The sequence below is a fragment of the Canis lupus genome, chromosome 26 (assembly GCF_011100685.1).
Source record: "Canis lupus familiaris isolate Mischka breed German Shepherd chromosome 26, alternate assembly UU_Cfam_GSD_1.0, whole genome shotgun sequence".
NCBI lineage: Eukaryota > Metazoa > Chordata > Mammalia > Carnivora > Canidae > Canis > Canis lupus.
The window spans coordinates 38557475-38581803 of record NC_049247.1 but is presented as its reverse complement, the minus strand read 5'-3'; the positions used below and the strand labels follow the sequence as shown (position 1 = coordinate 38581803).

The window sequence follows — 24329 nt, the reverse complement described above, 5'->3', positions numbered from 1 at the left end:
ATAAAATAAAATAAAAAATAAATAAATAAAATAAAATTAAATTAGATGAAGTTAAGTTAAATTAAAATAATAAATAAAATAAAATAAGCATAAGCAGGGTATGGGAATGAGACTTGAGAAGACTTCCGCGGGGTCTAACATAGTCCATTACTCGGGGAATCTGGAAATTCTCTGTAGCAAACCGGCCCATTGGGTAAACTTTGAATTGGATTCGTCCCTAAGACGTAAACCTCCGATACAACGATTGCAGTAATTCTTACTATCATATCACTATCTTGATTTTAAAATAAATTATTTCAAACTGCAAATTTGAGTAACGCGCTCGATACAAAATTCAGCCCCATCTCTGTGGCACTTAAGGTACAGTCTTTGGCGGATACCCTTTCTGCATCAAATGTTAATGAAAGGTTGTATAACTGGAGGCCCGAAGAGCACCGCCTGCCTTCTGGCTGCAGGCAGACTGACGCTTCTTTACGCCACTCACAGATTGAAAGCCAACGGTCTGTTTCCCGCAAAGATACCCCTGTTACAAAAACTAAAGCTAAAATGCCTTGGTTTTATAGCTGGTATTTTCTCAGGCGGGGCCTAATGTGCAATTTTCACTCTTGCTCATGAAGTTGTTTGGTGTTGTAAATTATGCATTAGCCTCCAAACTGCTGTAAGCATCACCTCTATTATTTGTGTGCCTCATCAATAAATTATGCCATTTCAATAATATGCAAATTTCTATCAACATTTTTTGGTCTTGAAATTACAAACCTCGAGCTTGTATAAATAATATATGGAAATGTAGATGGTATCTGCAAGCCGATTTTATTATTGGGCACTTACTGGTAATGAAGTATAATACTTCGTTGGATGAGTTCTTCATAAAATGTCTAGAAATGGGTCCCTAACTGTCCTGGATCCCTCTCTTAAAAATAAAGACATTTACTTAGCTATAGGGAGTAAATGATAACGTTCTGAGGGACGATGACCAACTTGAAGCCCAAAAAAAGAGTTTTAAAGAAACAACCCTCTTAAAAGGCACTTGGGGGTTGGTCTGCATTAGGGCTTTCTGGATGCACATAATAACGGTCGGTAGCCTGGCAACATTTCTCCCAAGAAAATTGAAAACTACTTTGCTGCCAATATTCATAGTAAGTGGTAGGATCTTTGATTGATTAAGAAATTATAATTGTGAGTGGTTTCATAACCTTGATGGAAATAAAATACAAAACCTTCTTACGTCTGTGGATTTGCTTATAGGACGGACACCTGGAATTCTTGTTCTAATTTAGAATCTCCCTGGGAGATCCATCTGCTCCAGGGTTGTCTCTGATCTGTGAGCACCACGGGGATGTTTTGGTGGGCAGGGCACAGGAAGCTGTAGGATGAGTGGAATGCTGGCCTCCTAGGGGGCATCCGATGCGTGCAGGGCCTCCACCCAGCCCCTGATCCCATCACAGTATGGTAGGACCTAGAGCGAGCCCACAATGCCAGCCCAGAAGTGTCAGGTAAGGAATTTCTCTTTACCCTTCACGCCCCTCCCTTCTCATATTCACACCTTGCTTCCTACAGTCCCTCCCCTAAACTCCTTAGTGAGGGTCGTCACCCTGCCCCAGAGTCCTGGCTCCAGGTGTCCTAGCTCCTCCCTACCTCTGTCTTGATCTCAGCCTCAACACCATCAACGCCTCCGGGTTAGCTCTAGGACCTTGCTGATAGATCAACGAGAGAGACCTAATTTTAGTGTTAGTATAATAGGCGATAACATTAGTAACCAGGGATTTTGCAGTGTGGCTGTAACGATTACAATAACTTTAAAAAAAATAGCTCTTCATTGTAACCTTCCTGTGCAACATCTACCGGACGAAGCAATCTTACATGCTTTTTCTTGCTTGATACTCTGAGCAACACTGAAGGGGGCCACTATTATTATCCCAATATTATAACCCCTTGATACTCTTTTCCTTTTGAACTCCAGCTGTACCCCATTTGCTTTCTAGCCATCTCAGGAGACGCTTTTTATGTTGCCTGGTAATTTAAAATTCCGGATTCGTGCATTGTTTCATTTTCATAACAATCTCTTCTTATTCTGTGGCACTGCTATCCTCTAGATTCCCTCCTAGGTTCTTATTTTTAGGTAAATACTGAAGTTTTCTACTAGTCCTATTGGTTCTGTTTCTTTGTGTGCTCTTTTGGGCGTATTGTTTTTCGACCTTTATTCGTATTTTTCACGTGGCTTTTAGTTTACTCCAAATATTTGGTAGTTTTATTCTTGTCTGTTTGCTGTGTTTGAAAGTCTTTGGCGGCTGGGCTGGGGGGCTAGAGAAGATGCAGGGTGTGGGTATAAGTGCTCACGAATGATGGGGAAAGGAAAGACGAATGTTCGTCGTGTTGTGTTGGAAACGTGCCTTCTGGTGGCACCTGTCCTTCTAGTGACGGGGCCCTTTCTCCCTGTTTCAGCCAGTGGACAGTTGAGTAAGGGAGTAAGAGGACAGCCGATCCGGATTTCATTTGCCAGCGAATCAATCACACAGACTTGTATGTGTTTGCACTAAGCACAGAGCACGTTTTTAACCACTCTCTCCTTCTCAGGGAGCTCTCCTGCTTGTGTTTTCGGGCATGCTTTCCCCAATGCTAGTTTCCACCTGATTTCTAAATTTCAGGAATGCTTCCAAACCTCTGGCCCTTGGATAGCACAAATCCCTATTTCCACATGCTGTGTGGTTTATGTTTTAAAATATCTGTTCCGTTATTTCATGAGACATCATTCATCTGGGAGGGTAGAGGGACTCCTGGATTCAGTCTACCATTTTGATCCACTCTTTACTCCCATTTCACAGATAAAAGGACTAGAATTAGCTTAAAGAACGTGCCCCAAAAATCTGCCATCCTACTTATTCTAACCAAATCCTCTGATGTCACAGCTTGTGTTCCCAACCAGTATCTATTCTGATTTTCATTATAGTCTTTCCAGTTTACATAAAAATGGCTCATTTGAGCCCTACAATACTATCTATAATGTATTATGACCACTGTTTCCAGTTTATTGATGAGGAACCAGACTCAGGAATGTAAAGTGGCTAGCCCAGGAACTCAAGCTATTAGTGGCATAACAGTAGCAAATAGTTCTACATGTGAAGCCAGTAATGCTTGGCACATAATAAGAAATCTGGATACAGAGAAAAAAGTCATGCCCCAACACCCCAGGACCTCACAGAATACAACCTAAATTAGGATCCAAGTTTCCTAACGCACATCCCATCTAAAAGCACCTTTGTATTAAGCCTCACTACCTTGATTTCCTTGGTTCTGTTGTTATCCCTCTTTCAAAATCACCTTGCTAACACACACGCACACACGCCCTTACCCTATTGGGAGATTGCAAATGGCAAGACCTGGCTTGTTTTTGATATGACTACATCCAATAACATATTGATGTTTCCTGCAAGTAAACATCAGAGAATTAGCCCTTAGGTTTGCAAAAGATTTCCAATATGACCTCAGTGTTCCAAAAGTTATGCATCTTTGTTTTAAGGTAGCTATGCAATGTGCTTGGAAATAAAAGAGAGAAAACTAGCTCAATCAAACAGAATACATTGACACATCAGAAGCTTACTGAATAATCAACTGGGGAGTCCAGTAGACCAGGCTGATTTCTAATAGTGCCAATAGACAGTTCAAATAACACCAAGCTTTCGTTAAGCAACCACATCGCACGGAAGATTTCCAAGAGGCTCATTGTTAACTGGAGAAAACCTAGCAAGCCTGTAATAAAACAATTATAAGCACACTACAGATATTAATTTGATTTTGGTACTATTACCTAGGCCACTATATTCCAGGTGGGAAAGTATAAAAGCAGAAAGCATTAGATACCAGCACTGACTGGCATGGCTGACGTGAAATCTCGTTGTCTCTGCTGAATAAGGGGGTTTGATCTAAGTCCTCACTTACCGCCTTCATGAGTGACTTGTTAATAACATTAGTAATCATGGTAGCCACCATATGTTCACAGAGCTATTGAGAGGACTAACTGGGCTCCAGAAATGGAATTCTGTTCTATTCATTACTGCCTAATTTCTGTGTCTTCACTAATGAAACACAAAGGAAATACATAATAAGAATGACAATTTACATTTGATATTGCTTAATTAATCATAGATAATTATCTATAAATTGCCTCTTTTTGTCTTCATCAAAATACCGTAAAATAAATATCATGATATTTAGGCAATGTCTAAATTATGATGTTTAGATAACGAGACAAGGAAACATTCTGAGAGGTTAAGTGATTTATCCTGGGTAGCACAGCTCCCCAAACACAGATCAAGTGATGAAATGAAAACTCATATTCCATTCATCTGTCTCTGAATTCCCATGCTGATGCCACACTGCCCTGCTTCCCTAGCACACTCAGAACAAGTCTGGACCACTGGGTTTTTCCATCCCTTATATGGAGATGTTCACTTTGTAGATATGCGGGGTCTTAGGATTCACTAACACCACAGACCCTTTGGAATTTCTCTGCTCTGCTCCCAGCTCAATTCATCACACCCACATATGTGTTCAGCAAAAAATCACAGGGATATGTAATATTTAATCTAGTGTTTCCCCCTATTTTCCTGAAATAATAATTTCCCTCCTGTGACCACTAGATTAACATGAGTTCTTAGTCAGTTATTTTGAGCGCCAGTTATTAATGTTTTGCCTGGGTAAACACAATTTCTAATAATCAGAATTTAGCATGAAATTCAGCATGGCACTATGGAGAAATATACATTATTTAAAAACAAGAATTTCCAGCTGGTTCCAAAGTCTCACTTCAGCTCTGTACTAGCTATGATTGAATTTGGTTTAAAAGCAGTAAAATGGGGATCCCTGGGTGGCACAGCGGTTTAGCGCCTGCCTTTGGCCCAGAGCGCGATCCTGGAGACCTGGGATCGAATCCCACATCGGGCTCCCAGTGCATGGAGCCTGCTTCTCCCTCTGCCTGTGTCTCTGCCTCTCTCTCTCTCTCTCTCTCTCTCTCTCTCTGTGTGACTATCATAAATAAATAAAAAAACTTTAAAAAAAATAAAAGCAGTAAAATGTATTCTGGCATTTTAGCTTCATTTAAAATATTATGAATTGCAAACATTCATTTCAGCTTGATCTTTTCAGCCCGTTCCTTTTAGTGTCTCTCCGAAAATTGAAGATGAGATACATAACCACAGACTCCTTGCAGGGGGACATATTTATATCCTCCTTGGTATTTGATTTGAAAACTTTAACTTTAAAAAAATGCTTTATTACCACTAAAATAACAAACCAAGAGTTATAGTTTAAAAGCCAACAAAGGAGATAAGATAGGAATCATTTTTAAAAAATTCAGTGAATCCAAAAGAAGACAGAAAAAAAGAGAGATGGAACAAAGAACAAATGGGAAAAATATAAATCATATAGTGAGTGATATGCCTAAACCTCATCAATAATGACATTAAATGTAAATGGTCTAAATGTCCTCATTAAAAAGCAGAGATTGTTAGATTGAATTTAAAAAGCAGGATGCAACTATATGCTGCCAAAAAGAAATACATTTTAAATACAAAGACATAAATGTATTAAAAGTAGGAAGTATGAAAGACATATGTCGTACTAACACTAATCACAAGCTAATATAACTGATGTGGCTATATTATATAGCTGAGTGGTAATATTAGCATTAGATGAAATAGATTTCAGAGCAAAAAATATTAACAGGGAAAGGAAGGTCATGTCATAACGATAAAGGAGCCAGTGCAAGAAGACAAAAGAATCCTAAATGCATATATACCTAATGAATTCAAAATACATGAAAGCAAAACAAACAAAAAACCTGATAGAGCTTCAAGGAGAAATGGAAAAATCCACAATAATTGTCAGAGACATCAATTTTTCTTTGTCAATAATTTATAGCAAAGAAGACACACACAGTAGAAAAAAGAAGGAAAGAAAGAAACAGAAAGAAAGAAAGAAAGAAAGAAAGAAAGAAAGAAAGAAAGAAAGAAAGAAAGAGAGACAATTTCATTAATGATGTAATACACGTAAATGTTACTTATCCACCAACTTTATCTAATTGACTTACAGAACACTCCAGCCAACAGCAGCAGAATACACATTCTTTTCAAATACACATGGAAGATTTACTGAGAAAGATCATATCTTAGGAAATCAAACATCTCAGTAAATTTAAAAGGATTCAAGTAATACCAAGTATGTTGTCTGACTACATACAGTGGAATTTAATTAGAAATTAATAACAGAAATATCTCTGGAAAAGCTCCAAATATTTGGAAACTACATAGCACCTCTGAATAGGCAATGGGTCAAAGGAAAAATCAAAAGGGAAATTATAAAGTTTTTTTTAACTGAACGAATAAGAAAATGCAACATACAAATTTGGGCATACCACCAAAACGGTGTTTAGGAGGAAATCCATAGCACTAAAGGCCTGTGTTGGTAAAGAAGAAGGGTCTCAGATCAGGGAATCTTAGCTTTGACTTTAAAAAAACAAGGACCAAATAGAGCCAAACTTAGCAAAAGAATAGAAATAATAAAGATCAAAGTAGAAATTCATGAAATAGGAAATAAACAATAGAGAAATCAGTATGACCAAAAGTCAGTTCTTTGAGAAGATCAAATAAAAATCTCTAGCAAGATTGATCATGAAAATAGAAGAGAAGACATATATTAGCAATATCAGTAATGGGAGAGCTAACATCAGTACAGATTTTACAGATATGAAAAGGATAATAAGGAGATATTATGAGCAACTTACACCTGTAAATGTGACAACTTAGATGAATGGACACATTTCTTGAAAGACACACACCACCAAAGCCCACTCAAAAAGAAATAGAAAACCTGAATAGCCCTAGACACACTAAAGAATTTGAATTTTTAACCTTCTCATGAAGAAAACTCCAGGCCCAGGGAGTTTCACTGAGGAAATTCTACCAAACATTTAAGAAATAAGTAAAATCAATCCTACATAATTCTTCAAAAAAAAAAAATCACGGTGGAGAGAATACTTCCCAACTCATTGTATGAGACCAGCATTATTACCTTTATGCCAAAAGCATGCGAAGAAATTACGAGAAAAGGAACTCCAGATTTCTTCAACATTCCTGTTTAGGAAACTGCAATCTAACATTGCCTAGCAATCCTTTTTTTATTTTTTTCTTCTTCTTTTTTTTTTTTTTTTTTTTGGTTTGAGTTTTTAAACGTAGCAGTAATGACTACTCTTCGTACAGCACTGTTCAAGTTCCACATGGATTTTCTACATATCATCTTAATTGTACAGCAACTTTAGGAAGATAGTAATGTTCTGTTTTATGTCCACGTTACGTGTGATTAACTGAGGCTCAGAGAGATCGGTCCCCTACTGAGGGTCACACTGCGAGAAAGTGCTGTGGGCCGGCTCGGACACAGGTTCCCTGACCTTAGAGTCCGGTCGTATTTCTCCTGTCTTACACGTTGCCTCTCAATGCAGAATGGTAAACTGGACCCAGATCTTTAAAAAATAAGCTATTTCTTGGTAGATGAGAAGATTCGTGACAACATTCCCTCCCTCAAGACCCCAGGATACCGTGGTAGACTAGATGTCCGTCCTTTATCTTTCAGACCTGTCATGGCTGCCATCCGGGTCTGTAAGTGGAGGCCGAAGGGGAACGGCCCATGACCAACCACCCCTTCCATTCTGAATAGAAATATATTGGCCTTAGTCTTTGATGACGCTTTGCCACGCTGTACTCAGGTCGCCGTAAATTTATGTAATTCGCAGAGTGACTACCAGAGGCCCGTGGTGAGTGTCCTCCGAGAATGGCACAAAGTAGAAAGGATAATATCCTCCTGCCATCCTCCCCGAGGGTCAACGCCACATGAACAGTCTTATCAGTCTCAGTCAGGCTATTCTTCAGTTGAGCTTCTAGACCCAGCGAAGCCCTTCGAAAGCTGAAGTAGTCTCGTTAACAGGATCAACCTGAGAGCAGTCGGCCTCTTGCAAGAGACAACGTGCGCGAGAGGCAAGTGAATGAAAGGGGCCTTCCGTACTGCAAACGGCTTTACCGTTCGGCAAGGGGTGCGTCTGGGGCGCCATCCAGAAAAATGCAACCTCTACTGTCTTCTTAGTCGTGTTAGTAATTCCGTAATCCCTTCCCCTGGAAGCTGTGCTCGGTGTCCTACCTGCATGTCGTCCCAAGAAACTCACGGAGCGAGACGTCTGCGGGCCTATCCCTGGAAGTGAAGTGTTGGACTTCAGGCACCACTGACTCTCACCACAGCTTACGTCCTTTCTGATTTGCATCCTTTCTGCCTATAAACCTCTATTCTTTTCCTGTCATTCAGGGTATTTTTGATTCTTATAACAATTCTGGGAGGAATAAGGAGTTCGTTTCCCTACTTTCTCCTCAGCAGAGGCAACATAGTTAAGGAAAAAAAAGAAAGGCGTCGATGCATCTGAGGCACGTCGGCCACTTGTTCATTGTCAGGCCTGGAGGGAACTTACCTAACGGTGCCGACGTTCAGGGACTTCACGGGTAAGACGCGGGCACCATCCATGGGTCCTCGTGAGAACCAGAGGAGCTACCATAAGACGCAGGAAGACACAGGCCTCCCGAAGACCTCCAGTAAGCATCGTTTTGATCTTTCCCCTTAATGAGTTTAAGAAATGACTGATTTCTCTCTGCTCTAAAGCATCTTGATATGTGGCCCTTCCTTTGGGTCGAACAGGAGGTGAGTTCTTACCCGGCAACCAGAAATCTGACAGCTCCTGTCCTCCTGATGATGGTGGCTCTCTGTTCTTGCAGCTTGACACGACATGTGAGTTCTGGTTCCCTTTCTGGAGTTTAGAACTTAAAATGTGTCAGGTAGGCAAAGGACCCTTACCTCACGAGAGCGTAGTGAACAGGTGATTATTGCATGTTAGCTACTGGAAGGAGGGCCACAGCTCCAGGCCGTGGGGAGGCCGAGGCACGATCCTCCTATGACCTGCCCAAGCGGTTCTGGTTCCGAAATCCCATAAGGCACCAGCCACCCCATCAGAGAGATATGGGCCTGACCCCTCAAGGCACAGCAGGGCTTTGGGTTTCCTAACAGACTAAGAGAAGAAAGGCAAAGCCGGAGACTCCACCGGGCCACGGACCTGGAGGTACCACTGATACACAGTGTGACGGCGACGATGGGGCCGTCGTGCCTGCGGTCCGGTCTCCGCTACCCCTGTGCGCCGTGATAAAGATGGAACAAACCTCTCTCGGCTCAATAGGAGTTCTTTCTTTTGGGAGGGGAAGGGTAAGGAAGGACGTAAGGAATGGGAGGGACAGAGGTCATTTCCTTTCCTTTCATTTCCTTTTCTTTCCTTTCTTTCTTTCTTTCTTTCTTTCTTTCTTTCTTTCTTTCTTTCTTTCTTTCTTTCTTTCTTTCTTTCTTTCTTTCGTAAAATGGTGATTATAACAGTAGCCCTGTGGAGTACCAGGCACCTAAGGATGTTCAGTCCACAGTAAATGCTACTTCACTTAGTTCCCTAAAAGAAACCACTCCCTATTTCCATTTCCTTCTAACCACGATGTTAGGAAATGGAAACAAAAAAATGTAAAAACCAAACCAGATAAATGTGGTTTTACAGCATTTGCTTCACCGATTCTAACGTTTCTTAGATTTGACCGATCTTTATTGGATCTCTTTCTGGAGTCCCCCCTTTCGTGGCAGGACCGCCGCCCGTGGGATCCCCGCCCGCGTGGGAAGGCGGTGGGCCGCGCTAAGAACGTGGCTGAGTTTGAATCTTGTGTGCTTCTCTTCCTGAGTCTGGAGCCTTGGGCAACTTTATTCAACCACTAGGACGCTGTAAAAAATGGGGAAACTATAGTAGCTGTCTCCCGGAGTTGCTGTGCGAATTCAGTTAATACCTCGGGAGCACCCGGAGCGGCGCTGGGCAAGTAGCAGGGGATCTGCAAGTGCCAGCTGCGCGGGGACGTCGGCGTCAGGAGTAACGCGCCGTAGGCACCGTTTCTCTTCATCTTTCCCTCTTTCTGTTGATTCAGGAGGCCTGACTTTCTGCTGTGAGGATTGTTTCCCTTGACCTCCTTTTGTAAAAAAGTTGTTATGTATTTATTCATGAGAGACACACAGAGAAGCAGAGACACAGGCAGAGGGAGAAGCAGGCTCCCCGCGGGGACCCCGATGCGGGACTCCATCCCGGGACCCCGGGGTCACACCCTGAGCTGAAGGCAGACGCGGAACCGCTGAGCCACCCGGGTGCCCCTCCCTTGATCTCCTTTTTGCCTTTCTTCCCAATAGTAAAAGAAAGAGGGCAAAGTGTTACCTGCATACAACCTGCAGCCCCCAAAAGTTGTCACTAGAGTTGTCGTGTGTTACAATATTGCAGATAAGAGTGACGAGGAGTCCCCTCCTGACTTCCGTCTGGGCATCCTCGTTATTCCCATGAGCCCACTTCATTAAAACAGGTTTTAGTAGACAAATAAAGGTGCTCCAACATATTTTTTTAAGATTCATTTATTTATTTGAGAGAGAGCGTGCATGTGTGCATGGGGAAGGTCAGTGGGACACGGTCCCAGGCAGACTCCCCTTGGAGCACGGAGCTGGACATGGGGCTCGATCTCACTACCCCAAGATCATAACCTCAGCCGAAACCAAGAGTCAGACACTTAACCAACTGTCCCCCCCACCCGCCGGCGCTCTGAAAGGTGCCCCAATTTTGACATGGCTACGACTTCCGCCCTGAGTTGTAGTTCACTTGTATTTCTCCATATTCCACATGAGACTGTCATCTTCTCGAGGGTAGTGGGCCACATCCTAACTTCTTACAGTTGTAGCACCGAGTATGTCCACAGCCAGTGACACTCAGTGAGCTGCTCCCTGACTGAATAGTGGATGGATGGATGGTGGATGGATGGATGGATCAGTGGGTGAATGGGTGGGTGGATAAATGGGTGGGTGGATGGGTGGATGGGTGGATGGATGGATGGGTGGATGGTTGAGTGGGTGGATGAATGGATGGATGGATAGATCGTTGGGTGGGTGGATGGATGGATGGATGGGTGGGTGGATGGATGCATGGGTGGATGGTTGGGTGGGTGGATGGATGGATGGATGGATAGATAGGTGGGTGGGTGGATGGATGGGTGGATGGATGGATGGATGGATAGTGGGTGGGTGGGTGGAATGGATGGATGGATGATGGATGGGTGGATGGTTGAGTGGGTGGATGAATGGATGGATGGATAGATAGGTGGGTGGGTGGATGGATGGATGGATGGATGGGTGGATGGATGCATGGGTGGATGGTTGGGTGGGTGGGTGGATGGATGGATGGGTAGATAGGTGGGTGGGTGGGTGGATGGATGGTTGGGTGGGTGGGTGGATGGATGGATGGATGGGTGAGTGGATAGGTGGATGGAAGGATGGATGGAATCACATTCAAAGTATAGTATGTGAGGCCTCTGTAGGGCAACAGAGGAAACTTCCAAGTTAGTTCAGGGGTGATCCGGGAACCACCTTGCCACGATTCATTGTCCCCCCTCAAACATGACTTGTGTTTTCCTGTCTCCGAGCCTCACTCGCATGTCTGGAATGCCTTTTCCTCCATCCCTACTTACCAGAGCCTCAGCTCATGCGTCCCTCGAACCTTTCCTTCTCCAAGCCAAGCGTTTCTCCTTCCTCTGACCCCCTGTAGCAGCTGTTGTCTGAACCAACTAGCTGTCCCTTAATCCAATCCTGTTGCATGTTTTTAGTTATTTTACAAGATAAATCCTTTACAGATTTTCGATCCCTGGCAGCAGTGGCCACGTCCTACACTTTTCTTCCCAACCTTGGGGCTCACACTGGGCGCACTAACAGCCACATGATGGTTGCTGGGGTCACTCGGCCTAAACCGCCTTCAACAGCCTGCAATGCAAACTGGAAGTCTGTGTAGCAGGATGACACATTAATCTGTGGGTAAACAGGAAGAGTCGACGTGTGAACCACATCGGGACAGAAATGTCAGTAGCGGGTGGAATTGGAGCTCGATTAGCTCCTTTTTACTCTCGTGCTTCGTTTTTGTTTGAGTGGCTGCGTCTTTTTATTTTTGTCCCACCCGGGCTTCGGGGCAGAGGTAGTGGGTGAGGGCGTGTGACTTTAAGTGTCGTCGCAGCACGAACCAATAGAAGCCCTACTGCAGAATTGTTTATTTTACAACGAAACATTTCAAAACAAAATATGGGACAACTAATGCCTCTCTGCCATCTGTTCTGAAGAAGCGCGGGGAGGCGTAGATGGGGGTGAAGTGTTAGGTGCACCGTTGCCTCCGCCTCTTCAAACCTTTCAGGAACACGGCGCTGATGGCTGTGGTGTGGAAACCGCCTAAATCGACAGCGAGTGCCGTGCCTTGGAGCACCTTGATGGTGACCGTACGCAGACCCCAAGCCACGTGGAGACGTGTCAGCGAGCAGGGTGCTGGGGGGTCGTGTGCATCCGTGCTCCCGGCCTTAAATCCCCGTAGGCGCATCTTTTTAAAATGCAGGCGAAGGGGAAAGCATCACCGACCGTCGCTCCCAGTCTCAGGGCGGCCACCAAGGCAGAGGACCGGGTGCCAAGGACCAAGGCCGTCCCTGAGCCCACGTGTCCGTCCTCTGCTGCAGGTGCCAGGCGCGTCCGGTCCCCAGCGCTTTCCTTACTCTGCGTCCATGCATCGGAATCCGTGCGTGTCTTCCTTGTCTGACCATCATGACCTGGGAAGGCGGCAGCCCCCTCCTCTGTCACCCTGGTCACATTGGCCTCGGTTGCCTCGGTTGCCTCTGCAGAGGAGCCAGTAACGCCCGTTTGGTGCTGGCTGTGACGGGCCACTTGGGGTCGCACCCAGCCTTCCTCCAGGCGGCCTCAGGGACCCCAGGGCCCCTCCCTCTCATGCGTCTGCTCAGGGTCAGGCTCCCGCTTCCCATCCCTGGGTCGTTGGCTTCCCGAATCCCGGGGACAAACTCAGCTGTTCTCTGCTCAGCCCGTCAGGCTCCTGGTGGCGTCAGGGGAACCCGACGTGCTGCACCTGGGCCTCTGCTCCCGACCGTCGTCCCGTCGTCCGTCCCTGCAGCCGCGTCTGTGGGCCCACGTGGTTGGTGCCAGGCGCCGCTCGCGTGCTGGTGAACAAGACAAGGTTCCAGGCCCCGCGGACCTTCCATTCCGTGCTGGGGGAGCTGGGAGGGGACCACGGGACACGTGCACTCATGCCACGTGGCCGCAGGGCTGGGGAGGCAACCAGCGCAGGGGAAAGGACAGCGGCGGGGGTGGCGGTGGGGCCAGAGGGGAGTCCCGGGTGCAGGGGGGGCGAAGAATTGGCCCGAGGTGGCACCCAGGGCCTGGCCGAGCCAGCTGCCCCCCAGCCCGGGCCCCACCCCTCACCCCGTTGTGCTCCCCGCCCCAGGGCGTCCCAGAGTGGACCGCTGAGACTGTCGCCAGCACAGCCACACGGCGGCAGCCAGCACCGCGTCCTAGCGGAAGGTCACACGGTGCAGGAACCCAAGGGCCATCGACGGGCCAGCGGACAGGGCCCGACATGTCGCCAGGAGCGGCCACACGGTCCCCGCGGGGCTCCCACTGTGTCGGCAGACTTGGCCAAAGCAGTGACATGAAATTCTATGAAATTGTTTCCGATTCAAATCCGCTGCAGTTAGAAGCCGCGTCCGTTTCGGGAGATTTAAACCCCAAACCTCTGCATCCCCCTCCTTCGGGTGCAGCAGGTGCTAGGCCCTTAACCGTCACCAGGTCGGGAAACCCGCTTCTGGACAAGGGTCAGGGGCATGGGTTCCACACGGTGTCTGCGGTCGTGCATGTGAACAGAGCGTGGCCTGGGGAGGGGACCCCGAGGTGCTGCCCGCGGGTGCATGGAGCCGGCTGTGTTCCCGGCCCGGGCGTCGTCGGTGCTGGCGGCACAAATAGGGGTGGGCGCCACGTGGGACAGCAGGCAGCGGGGGACACAGGCGCCTTATGTAGGGCAGAACCGTGTTGGGGTGCCCGGGGGCTCAGGCCATGACCCAGGGTCCTGGGATCGAGTCCTGCGTCAGGCTTCCCGCAGGGAGCCTGCTTCTCCCCCTGCCTGTGTCTCTGCCTCTCTCTCTGGGTCTCTCATGAATAAGTAAATAAGTTCTCAAAAAAAAAAAAAAAAAGGAGCCAGAACCAGTACTCACCGACTTTGGACTCGTCACCAGTGCCCCCGGCGCGTCATCCAGCAATCGATCCCCTTATACAAAGCGCCTCGCTGGGAAACTGGCCGTCACCGTGTGAGGCTGGAAAAGAGAGAAAGTCAGCTCTTCCACTACCTTTTCTTTTTTTTTTTTTAATCTTATCTCTTACGAGGTTTGTGTCCCACAACCTGTCACTTAAGGAGGAAACTCAGTGGACCGGGAGTGTGCCCCCCACGGGCCGCCCTGTGTGCTGAGGTCACTCCAGGTGGGGACCCGACACCCATGACGCTGACGTGCTCGATCCTCAGGAATCTCCGGGGCCTGCAGGAGACCCCAAGGAAGCCGCAGATGTCACCTCTGGGCCATCGGGGCCCTGGTAACGGGCCGTGTCTGGTTCCTCGGGGGAAATGTGGAGCAGACCTGCCCTCCACCCAGCGGTTCGCAGCCTGCCGATGCCGGTCCCCGAACTAACGGTCTCAGGCAAGGCCCCGTGCCCCCGGGACCCCGTGTGGCCTCCAGGTTCCGGGTCCGTGTCCCCCAGCCTCCGGGAGGAAGTGGCCCCGAGGTCACACGCGGGGCAGAGGAGGCGGGTACGGCCCGTGTGGCGGGTCCGTGGGGCCCCAGGGCCCGGCTCAGGACCCGGGATTGCCTCCTCTCGGCGCCGTCGGGGGTCTGCACGGATCCCAAGCGCCGGGGGACCCAGGGAGGCGTCGGGGGGAAGGTTCGCAGGAGACTCGATGGCTGCACGTGCGCGGGGACATTGGATCCTAATTGCCGGTGTTCACTGGCTCCACGGAAGGTCTTTTTCTCCCAGAGGTGAACGAAGAGCAGCGTCTTTCGGTTCCCAGTGAAGAAGCCTCGGAGCAGGAGCAGCAGCACCCACAGGACCGCAACCTGGGGTGAGACACCACCAGCAGGTGCCGCCCACCCCGACCGCCCGAAGCAGCTGAGGGGAGGGAACGGGTCCAGTCCCCCTGCAGGTGCTTGCTGTGCCGCGACAGGGTGGGGGCCCAGGACACTGGCCCCGTCCTCATCCGGGGCGACAGGAGTGGCATCACTCCAGCTGTGAGGTAAACGCCTGCACCCCGTCGGGGCCCGGAAGTCCCCCCAATCACGGGTGAGACGGGTTTCAGCCACATGAAGCTAAAGCAGGGCTCTAGCCCGGCCGTGGGGCTGGGGGGACCTCCAGCCCAGCCCGATGCTCTTCCTACGAAGTGACGCGTGTGCCGCGCAACAAGAGCTCAGGGAAGACGAAAACACTTCTCAAAACCAGAAAATAGAGTAATTAAGTTAAATAGGTTTCTTTCTTTTTTTTCCCAAAAGGCATTTGAATGTTTGCATAGGCTTTTTCCATAGACGTTCCCCGTCTCCCCCTTCTGATTGCTGCGTCTTCAGAAACGCATAGAATCACGCGGAACAGGAACGGGGTCTGGAAGACGGAGACGGTGATTCGAGGGAGAGCAGAAGGGGGCCCCGCCTGGTTTTCCGCTGCTCCCTCTGCCCCTGGCCCTCCAGGGGGAGGCCACAGAGAGCTCTGGGGGGGGGCAGCAGTCCTCCGATCCTGCCCCACGGGTGACCTCGGGCACACGTCCTGCTTTCTGCCCCGGGGGCTGCCCAGGCTGGCCAGGAGCTGGGAGCTGCAAGCTGGGAGCTGGGAGGAAGGGCTACCGGGCCTCCCTGCTACGGGCCGCGTGCCTAGCAGACCCTGGGGTGCGGCGGCCGCGGGGCTGTGGGTGCCCCTTCGGAGCTGCGGCCGTTCACCCCGCTAGAGGACAGCAGACGCTGAGCGACTGGCAGGCTGGCGGGGGGCCCGGGAACGTTCCTCCGTCAGGCCCGCGGTGCAGGCGCCAAGAACCCTCCTGGAGCCGGGCCGGCCGTCGGGGCGGAACAGCCGGCCTCCCCAGGAAAGGCGGCCCGGCAAGTGCTTTGAAAGGGGGGTGTCCCCAGTCCGCTTAAGGAGCACCCTGTCCGGGAGGCCTGCTTCCCTGAGGTCCCGCCGTTGGCCATCTCGTCCGCGGCCCTAAAGGTCTGCGCGCGTCTCTAACGCCTCCTGCCGGGAGCTCGGCCCGACGGGAGGTGTGAGCCTGGGGGTTCGCATGCAGCCCTGCATCCTCACGGGGGGCGGCGGGGGGACGTGTAACCGAGCACGTCGTGGCCACCTGCACGCCCCTGCGAGGACCTGCTGGCGGAGCCAGGAGAGGCACGGTGCCCGTGCCATCGTTACCTTGAGTGAGGACACAGCTAGCCGCTCGCTCGGGAGATCCCTTGGGTCGGTGGGGGAGCCTGGGTGAGACGCTCCGGACGCCCTACCATAGCCGACAGCCAAAGCGAGGCCCCGGGCAGAGCGCCAAGGTGGGCTCCACGACGCAAGCCTTCCACCGCGCCCCCCCGCAGAGCTCTCCAGGTGCCCCCGCCAAGCCCCATGCTGCAGCCTGGTGAGCACAACCCAGCTTTAGGGGTGGACTCCATCCCCAAACGTGCCGCACCCCGGCCCACTGACCTGGGCAATGCCGTTTCGCCTCTGAAGCCTTATTCCCTTAACCGAGGCACAGATTGATCATCCTCACTTACCAGGGTTGTTGCAAGACGCAAACAAGACAGCCCATGGGAGCATCCTGCACAGAGAGGCGGGCCATAAAAAATATCCCGTTGAACCACAGGCTTCATCAAGGCAGAAACACGGCTGCTGATTTCTGCGTCTCCAGCAAGGAGTTCACCACAGAACAAAACCACAAAAAAAAAAAAAAAAAAAGAGAGACAAGGCTCATTGTTTCCCTGAATTTACTGGATGATTACTGAACCGTGGCTTCATTTTATGTGGATATTTCTGTGTGTTTTAAAAGTCCGTGGATATCCATTCCGGATCACTGACTCCGAAGGGAATGTGGGTGATGACACAACACATGAATATAAAATGACTCGGGGATGTCAAATAAAACTGTATTATTCATATCTGCGCCTTCAAAAGAAGGCATCTACGGCACATAAAATCACGTGGGCAACAAAAAAGCCAAAAATCGTAAAGATTCCAGAGACCGTAACCGGTTGAGGCCCTAAGCTTGAAATTTCATGACGTGAAAAAATGAAGAATTTTTTTTTTTTTTTTTTTTGAGAGAGAGAGAAGGGGAGGGAGGGGCAGGGGAAGAGGGAAAGAGAATCCCAAGCACGCTCCATGCCCAGCGTGCAGCCTGACCCGGGGCTCCATCCCGCAACCCTGAGATCACAACCGGAGCCAAAGTCAAGAGCTGGCTGCTCAACCAACCGAGCCACCCCGGTGCCCCGAAAACGAGGAAGATTCTTGATGCACTTCCTTCGTTGCCCTTCTCCAGGGTAGGTCGTGGTGTTACGGCCGAGGGCCTTGGCGTGGTCGCAATAACATAGATATCGAAATACGCGATTCATAGTTCAGGATCTGGCCTCCGAGCCGTGTCAAGATACAAGAGTACCATTTTATCCAGCGCTGTTGGCACTTTGACCTTTCTGGAAAACCTGTATCCTCCTCCACACCCTACACTCTTTGTTTGCCTGTCGAGTCAACGCAGTTGACTACTTAGGGCTGTAGTGTGTAAAGTTCTACCCATAATAATTCCCCGTAAATTTGGGTTCTTGTCATTCGTAAAAGAACCACTTCATCAATCACAGGCCTTAAAGTCCTAATTCCAACTTGAATATGGTGCTTCTTAGCAAGATTTTCTGTAGGGGACACATAAGAAGACACATTGGTTTGAAAGCTTGGAGGATCTCTTCTCAAAGCACGTCGTGAAAATCCAAGTTTTAGGCTACCAAGCAGTGACTACCTCCCTCAGACCCTGCTGTTCAGAAGCCTTTGGAAATTTAGAGACATAGAGTCTTGATTCAGAAAGCACAACTTCCCCCATAAGAATTCAGCAGAAGATAAAAATAACCTAACTGAGCTCCCACTCCTCTCTCCAGACATGATGTCTAGGAAGGCCAGATTCTCATCCTATGTAATTCTGTGAGAATTCCCGCAGGGAAACCCGCGGAAGAATTCAGAAACCTCCCTCGCGGAAATTCTCATGGAGCTATGTAGGATGAGAATCTGGTTGATAAACAATAAACAGAAAATTCCTTAAGATATGATCTTTGGCCTCAGTGAAGCCCCAGATGGTAACTGGGGAAAGATAATCTTGGGGCTCCAGGACATTGTCTCCTGGGTTCTAGAGAATTCAGTGGGCTCTTCAGCAATTCTCTCGCCATAGAGGGACATATGAATATTTGTAAAATTGCCCCATTCTTTTTTAATCCAATTTCCAATAAGGGCGCATGGGACCAACCAAATATTAGGCAGGAGGGTAACATATTTGCATATGTGGGGGGGGTGGTATTTCAAAAATGACATAGGTCTGTTGTAAAACATTTAAAAAATAGAAATGCATATAAAGTAAAAAAAAAAATTTTTTTTTTTTTTAGAAAGCCCTGAAAAAAAAAATCTAAAAGACTTTTCCAATTAATGCAATTCTCCTATTTCTCTTCGCAGAGCTAAGGGGAAAAATGAGGTCAGATTATCATCCGGTGGCGACTGAATAATTTTGAAACCTTCACCTACTTAGAATTCACTGTGGCATTTTCTCTAAGGAAGAGTGAGTGGGAGTTTTTAATGTGCTTCAGCTCATAAGGTGGAGTTGCTGTGATGTAAATACAGAAATGGGAATCCGGGTCAGGGTCACGGAAGGGCAGGGACGGGCTTTGTCATGCTAACCCTGGCCAGGACACGGAAGGTCCAAGGAGAGCAAGGCCAGGGGAGCCCCACAGGTGAGACTCGCAGGAGAACCAGGAGTCAGGCCAGTCAGGAGAGAAGACCTGGAGGACCAGGACGGCTGCCCGCGGGCCCTTAGTAATCTGATTTCCTCTCTACCCGTTCTAGGCTTTCTGGTCGGGGGCGGGGGAGATCGTCTTGGCAGGCGGTACTGGCCGACACTAACGGGGGCTTGCTACGTACCGGGCTCCCTTCTGAGGGCAGTGGTGCACGTGCCACCGAGTCCCCGTGCGGCTCAGCAGCCCCACGACACAGGACTGCTCGTACCCCATTGTACAGACAGCAGACCTGACGCTTGGGAAGGTCAAGTCACTTGCTCAGTCGTGTGACTGATGAATTTGTCTGAAGTCAGCTCTTACTCTTTCAGTCTTTCTCTGGGCACAACGACCAGTGTCATGATAGTCGCCTTACTGATGGAGGGGTGGTGAAGAAAGCCATTCAGAAAAGCACACATGGGGGCACCCGCGTGGCTCAGTGGGTGGAGCGTCTGCCTTGGGCTCAGGTCGTGATCTCAGGGTCCTGGGATCCAGCCCCACATCGGGCTCCCTGCTCAGCGAGGAGTCTGCTTCTCCCCCCTCACGATCCCTCCGTGTTTTCCCGCCCCCTTCTCTCTCAAATAAATAAATAAAAATCTTTCGGGGAAAAAAAAAAAAAAAAGAAATGCACAGGTCATCTCAGCTTCCTAAAAGGCATGGTGGAGATTTTGATTATGACGTCATCAGTCCAGCCAGTCGGGTCAAAATTATTCATCTGTTGTTGGAATGTGAACAGAACCTCAATGCGCTCTTGAATTCCAGCTCTTTGGAATGCCATACACCTTTGCTAAGCTTCATAATGAGCCCGAGGTAGCTCCAACAGGGGTCGTTCATCTGGGGAGAGGTGGGAGCCGACGTCGTTAACGGGCGAAGAGAAGTAAGTCTTTTACCATCTTTTACCCGAAACCATCTCTCACAAGTTCATTTGCCCATATGCTCATGAACTTCCCTCCTGACCCCCCGTTGCCTCTCCATCAGCCTGGAGTGTCTGTGCTCAAGTGAGACCTTCCTAATTGCTCACACACACTTACAGCACGGGTGTGCTTTCCATCGGGCTACTTCTTGGAGGCAGCCTTGAAATCCAGAGATCGGGGCGCCGCGTGGTGCAGTCCGGTGAGTGCCTGACTCTTGGTTTCGGCTCAGGTCGTGATCTCAGGGTGGTGAAACCGAGCCTGACATCGGGCTCCATCCTCAGCAATGGACTCTGCTTGGGTTTCTCTCTCCCTCTCCCTCTAATCCCCCCACCACCACAGCATGCACTCTCTCTCTATTTCTAAAATAAATAAATCTTAAAAAAAAAAAAAACCAGAGAGGATTTTTCATACTTCTGCAGTCTCCTTTCTACTCATCTCCAGAGTTGTAACCTGATTCCTCCTAAGTAGTCCTCCCTGCCCAAGATTGAGCTTCAGAGTGCTCGTTGCAGTAGATCTGAGAGGTACAGAGGCGACCTCATAAGCTAATCCCCAGCAATTGCACTGTTGGGGATTTACCCCAAAGATACAGATGCAGGGAAATGCCGGGACCCCTGTACCCCGATGTTTCTAGCAGCAATGTCCACAATAGCCAAACTGTGGAAGGAGCCTCGGTGTCCATCGACAGATGATGGATAAAGAAGCTGTGGTCTGTGTATGCAGTGAAGTATTCCTCAGCCATTAGAAACAACAAATACCCACCATTTGCTTCGACGTGGATGGACCTGGAGGGTATGATGCTGAGTGAAGTTAGATAATCCCAATCAGTTTCAAGGACAAGTTTGTGTAACCAAATAATTCCCTAATGGCCAGGTTGACTGGAGGGGTCATTTCTGAGCAAGGTAGTCTCCTCACTACTTACAGCCCCCAAGTCCCATCCTCTATGCCATCAAAGTAAATTTAACGAGGTAAAGTAAAGGCCCGCAGGGTTGCTAGTGGATGCACTCGGCTGTAAACTTCCAAAGAGCCTTTCTGCTTCGGTGATTTTCCCATACAAACAGCAAAACGTGCGCATATACTTTAGGATTTCACATCACAGTCAAAGCTGAGCCTCTGAGATCAAGTCAAACAGCAATGTGAACCATCTGGAAGGACCTGATAAGTGGAGTATACACATACACATGTGGCTGCCGCCTTGAGATCCGTGGTGGAAGCATTTGGAGAGCAAAGAAGAGAAACAACTATTTCCCTGAACCAGTCCTTTAAAAAACAACCTCATCCTTCCCCCCTTCCCTTCCAAAATCACAGGACTTGAATTCCCCAATCTCGACTGTCCCTTCAGCTCTGGGCCTTTCTAACCAGCCTTTTCCTCAGGCTCGAGGAAGGCTTGCTTGCACTCCACTGCTGCAGGGGTAAGGACGCGGCCTCGCAGGACAAATGGAAGACCGGATCCTAAGGCTTCTGTGTGCTCCTCCAGGTGGAGCCAGGTGGCTTGCTTCATGGGAACCAGGTGCCAAGAACAAACCAACGAGACGAACAAAGCTCCTTACAGTTTTTCTTTAAACTGGAAGGCAAAAAAACCAAAAACAAACAAACAAACAAACAAACAAAAAACAAACAAAACTGGAAGGCAAAACAAAACAAAAAAATAAAATTAAAAAAATAATAATAAACTGGAGGGCATGCAGGGCGCCTGGGTGGGTCAGGTCAGTTGAACCCTGACTCTTGATTTCTGCTCAGGTCACCATCTCAGGGGTGTGGGACGGAGCCTTGGGTCGGGCTCCATTCTCAGCTCAGAGTCTGCTTGAGATTCTCTCTCTCCCTCTGCTCCCCCCACCTGTCTAAAATAAATAAACAATAAAGCGGAAGGTGTGGATATAGAGAACCAACCTAAATAAGAAAATGGCTTATGTTATTTGTACTCATTTCCTCAGGTAGGACGTATCTTCTACACATGGACACTGTTTCCTTTTGGCGCCAAGGATAAAATGAGAGGACCAAGATCAGGTCAGGCTTCTTGGTGGCTTTACCTATTAAACACGAACGATGAGTAGAAGATATGGACAGGAGGGAATTTTATCTGCACCTGCAAGAGGAGCAGAAAGCAGAACAGGTCAGGGCTGCTCAGAGAAATTGTCTGAAACCTCCTGGAACGTGAGAACCGACGACAACGCCGAGTCTGACTTGCCCACCAGCAAAACTGCGGAAGCACAGAGAGAGAGAGATCTGAAAAAGAAAGAGCCCCCTCAACCTCGGTGGAAAACGTGATCCACCTTCACCCCTGTTCGACCTCAGTGATGCTTAATTAATAGTTGGGGCCACGCTGCTGTAATTAGGGCAGCGAGCGTTTGGTTGGCCACTGGGAGGAAGGTTGTAAGTATGGGGCAGGGATGGCGTAAGACCAAGTAGATTGGCAGCTCGTACCAGGTGTCCCCTGCTGCTCGCCGATGTTTCCCTGCGCCGAGAGCTGTGCTGAACTGGTGTGTGTCCAACGAAGGGACGACGGTCAGGGAGTGTGGGGGGAGGAGGTCCAGTGTGCTCGTGGGAAGCGAACGGCGCCGTAGGCCCACAAACGCTCTTAACACGACCAGAGAGAAGAGCCAGGTTGGGGGAAGGAGGGGCCAGAGGCAGAGGCCAAGAAGAAGGAGGAGGCGCGGGGATGTGAACGGCCCCCAGACCTGTATCTCCTTCACCCTCTGCCCCAACCTGTTCCCGTGTGACCTCGGTGAGAGAATCCGCCGTCATATTCTCCTGTAATGACAGGAGCTCGCGGTGTCTCCCGACCGTAACACAGCAGCGCGTGAACGCTTCCCCCTGGGAGCTGGGGAGGCCCTCAGCAGATCTGTGCCCAAAGCACAGAAGTTCGGTCTTTCTGGTCTCTCGTCTCAACAAGTGCTAAGGATGAACATTCATTCATTCAACAAATATTGAGAGAGCCCCCGCGTGTGACCGGATCCGTCCTCAGCCGGTTAACGTGTTCTTTAGGTTGAATTGTTCAGGAGTCTGAGGATTAATATGCAAAGAGCAACTGAGAAACCACAGAGTGTTTAGAATCCCTTTTCCTTCACTATTGCAGAGTGTCTCGAGAGCGTGGTTGAGGAACGACGTGTTGAACCCCATCCCACCCCCCGGCCCTTCCTCCTTTCTCTTCCGCCCGCCCTCTGACCTCGAGCCTCCTCTAAGGTCATCCGTGACTGTCCAAACCTGCGGACGCGGTGCGGGTCTGTCTTTTTTCAACTGAGGTTGCGGCATTTGGTATTAATGATCGTTCCCTCTCGGCCAGAACGTCTGCCTTGCGGGGTTTTCCTAGCCACGGTGTCGTGTGTCCTGAATATTTATAAAGTGAGCGTGGAACCAAGGGGATGCGGGCACAGATCTCCCCTTTGTCATCTTGTGACCCTGAACAAATTATTTAAACCCAAGGTGGTTTCTGCATCTGCAAAAGGAGGTGCTTACAGCCGCCTTCAACACGCTCCTTACGTTGTGAGGATTCCATGAAGGTAAAGCAAGCAGGGCGCCTGGGGCGTGCCCGACATACGAGTTCTGTTTGGGTTTCCCTTGACTCCCTGTGCCCCGCTACTGGTGTTAGGTCCTCCCCATCTCCTCCCTGAGTCATTGCAGGGCCTCCTCACAGTCCCCCTGCCTTCAGGGGCTCATGGCTGCATTCCATTCCTCACCTGCAGACTTTCTCAAATGCAAAGCTGATCCTATCACATCCCACGTAATAGGAACCCAGGTGACCTGAAGGATAAGCAAAGTCCACACTCCTAAGGGTGGCGTGAGCCAGGCTCATGTCTGCAGCTTCAGTAACAGCCACAGGCGTCTCCCACCCCTCTCACCTGGGCCGCATTGGACTACCTTTCGGTTCCCAGAGCGTGCCGTGCCGTGTGCACACCTTCCTACCTTTGTACAGGACCCTTGCTCTACTTTGAAAGCCTTCGCCACCTTTCCTGGCTGGATTAGTTCAGTGTGTTCTTCAAGATCCAGTTCGCCATTACGTCTTTTTAAATTCTTAAAGCAGACATTGTTGACTCTCCCTCTACAGCGCTTCAGTATTATCTAACGCATACATCATGTTTTCACCATTTATCTTGCTTACCTGTCTTCCCAATCAGGTGTGTGCTCCATGAAGGACTCTCGCTGTGTCCTGTTCTTTTCATAGGGCCTGGCACCTAGTATGCTTAATACATGTTTGTTGACCTGATTACATAAACGATGAGTTTATGCGCCAGGACACCTGTACCCCGATGTTTCTAGCAGCAATGTCCACAATAGCCAAACTGTGGATGGAGCCTCGGTGTCCATCAAAAGATGAATGGATAAAGAAGATGTGGTCTATGTATACGATGGAATATTCCTCAGCCATTAGAAACGACAAATACCCACAATGTGCCTTGACGTGGATAGAACTGGAGGGTATTATGCTGAGTGA

General features: G+C 49.0%; 1 protein-coding gene and 1 long non-coding RNA gene across 8 annotated transcripts in view; both read left to right on the top strand.

Moving 5' to 3' along the window:
• The window catches only part of RNLS (renalase, FAD dependent amine oxidase), a 277680-nt gene that overhangs the window by 124068 nt on the left and 129283 nt on the right, over positions 1-24329 (top strand). The window lies entirely within an intron of this gene.
• Positions 18701-24240, top strand: LOC111092530. Its single transcript, XR_005379571.1, has 3 exons — positions 18701-19863; positions 19965-20099; positions 21832-24240. It is a non-coding gene; the product is annotated as an uncharacterized LOC111092530 (long non-coding RNA).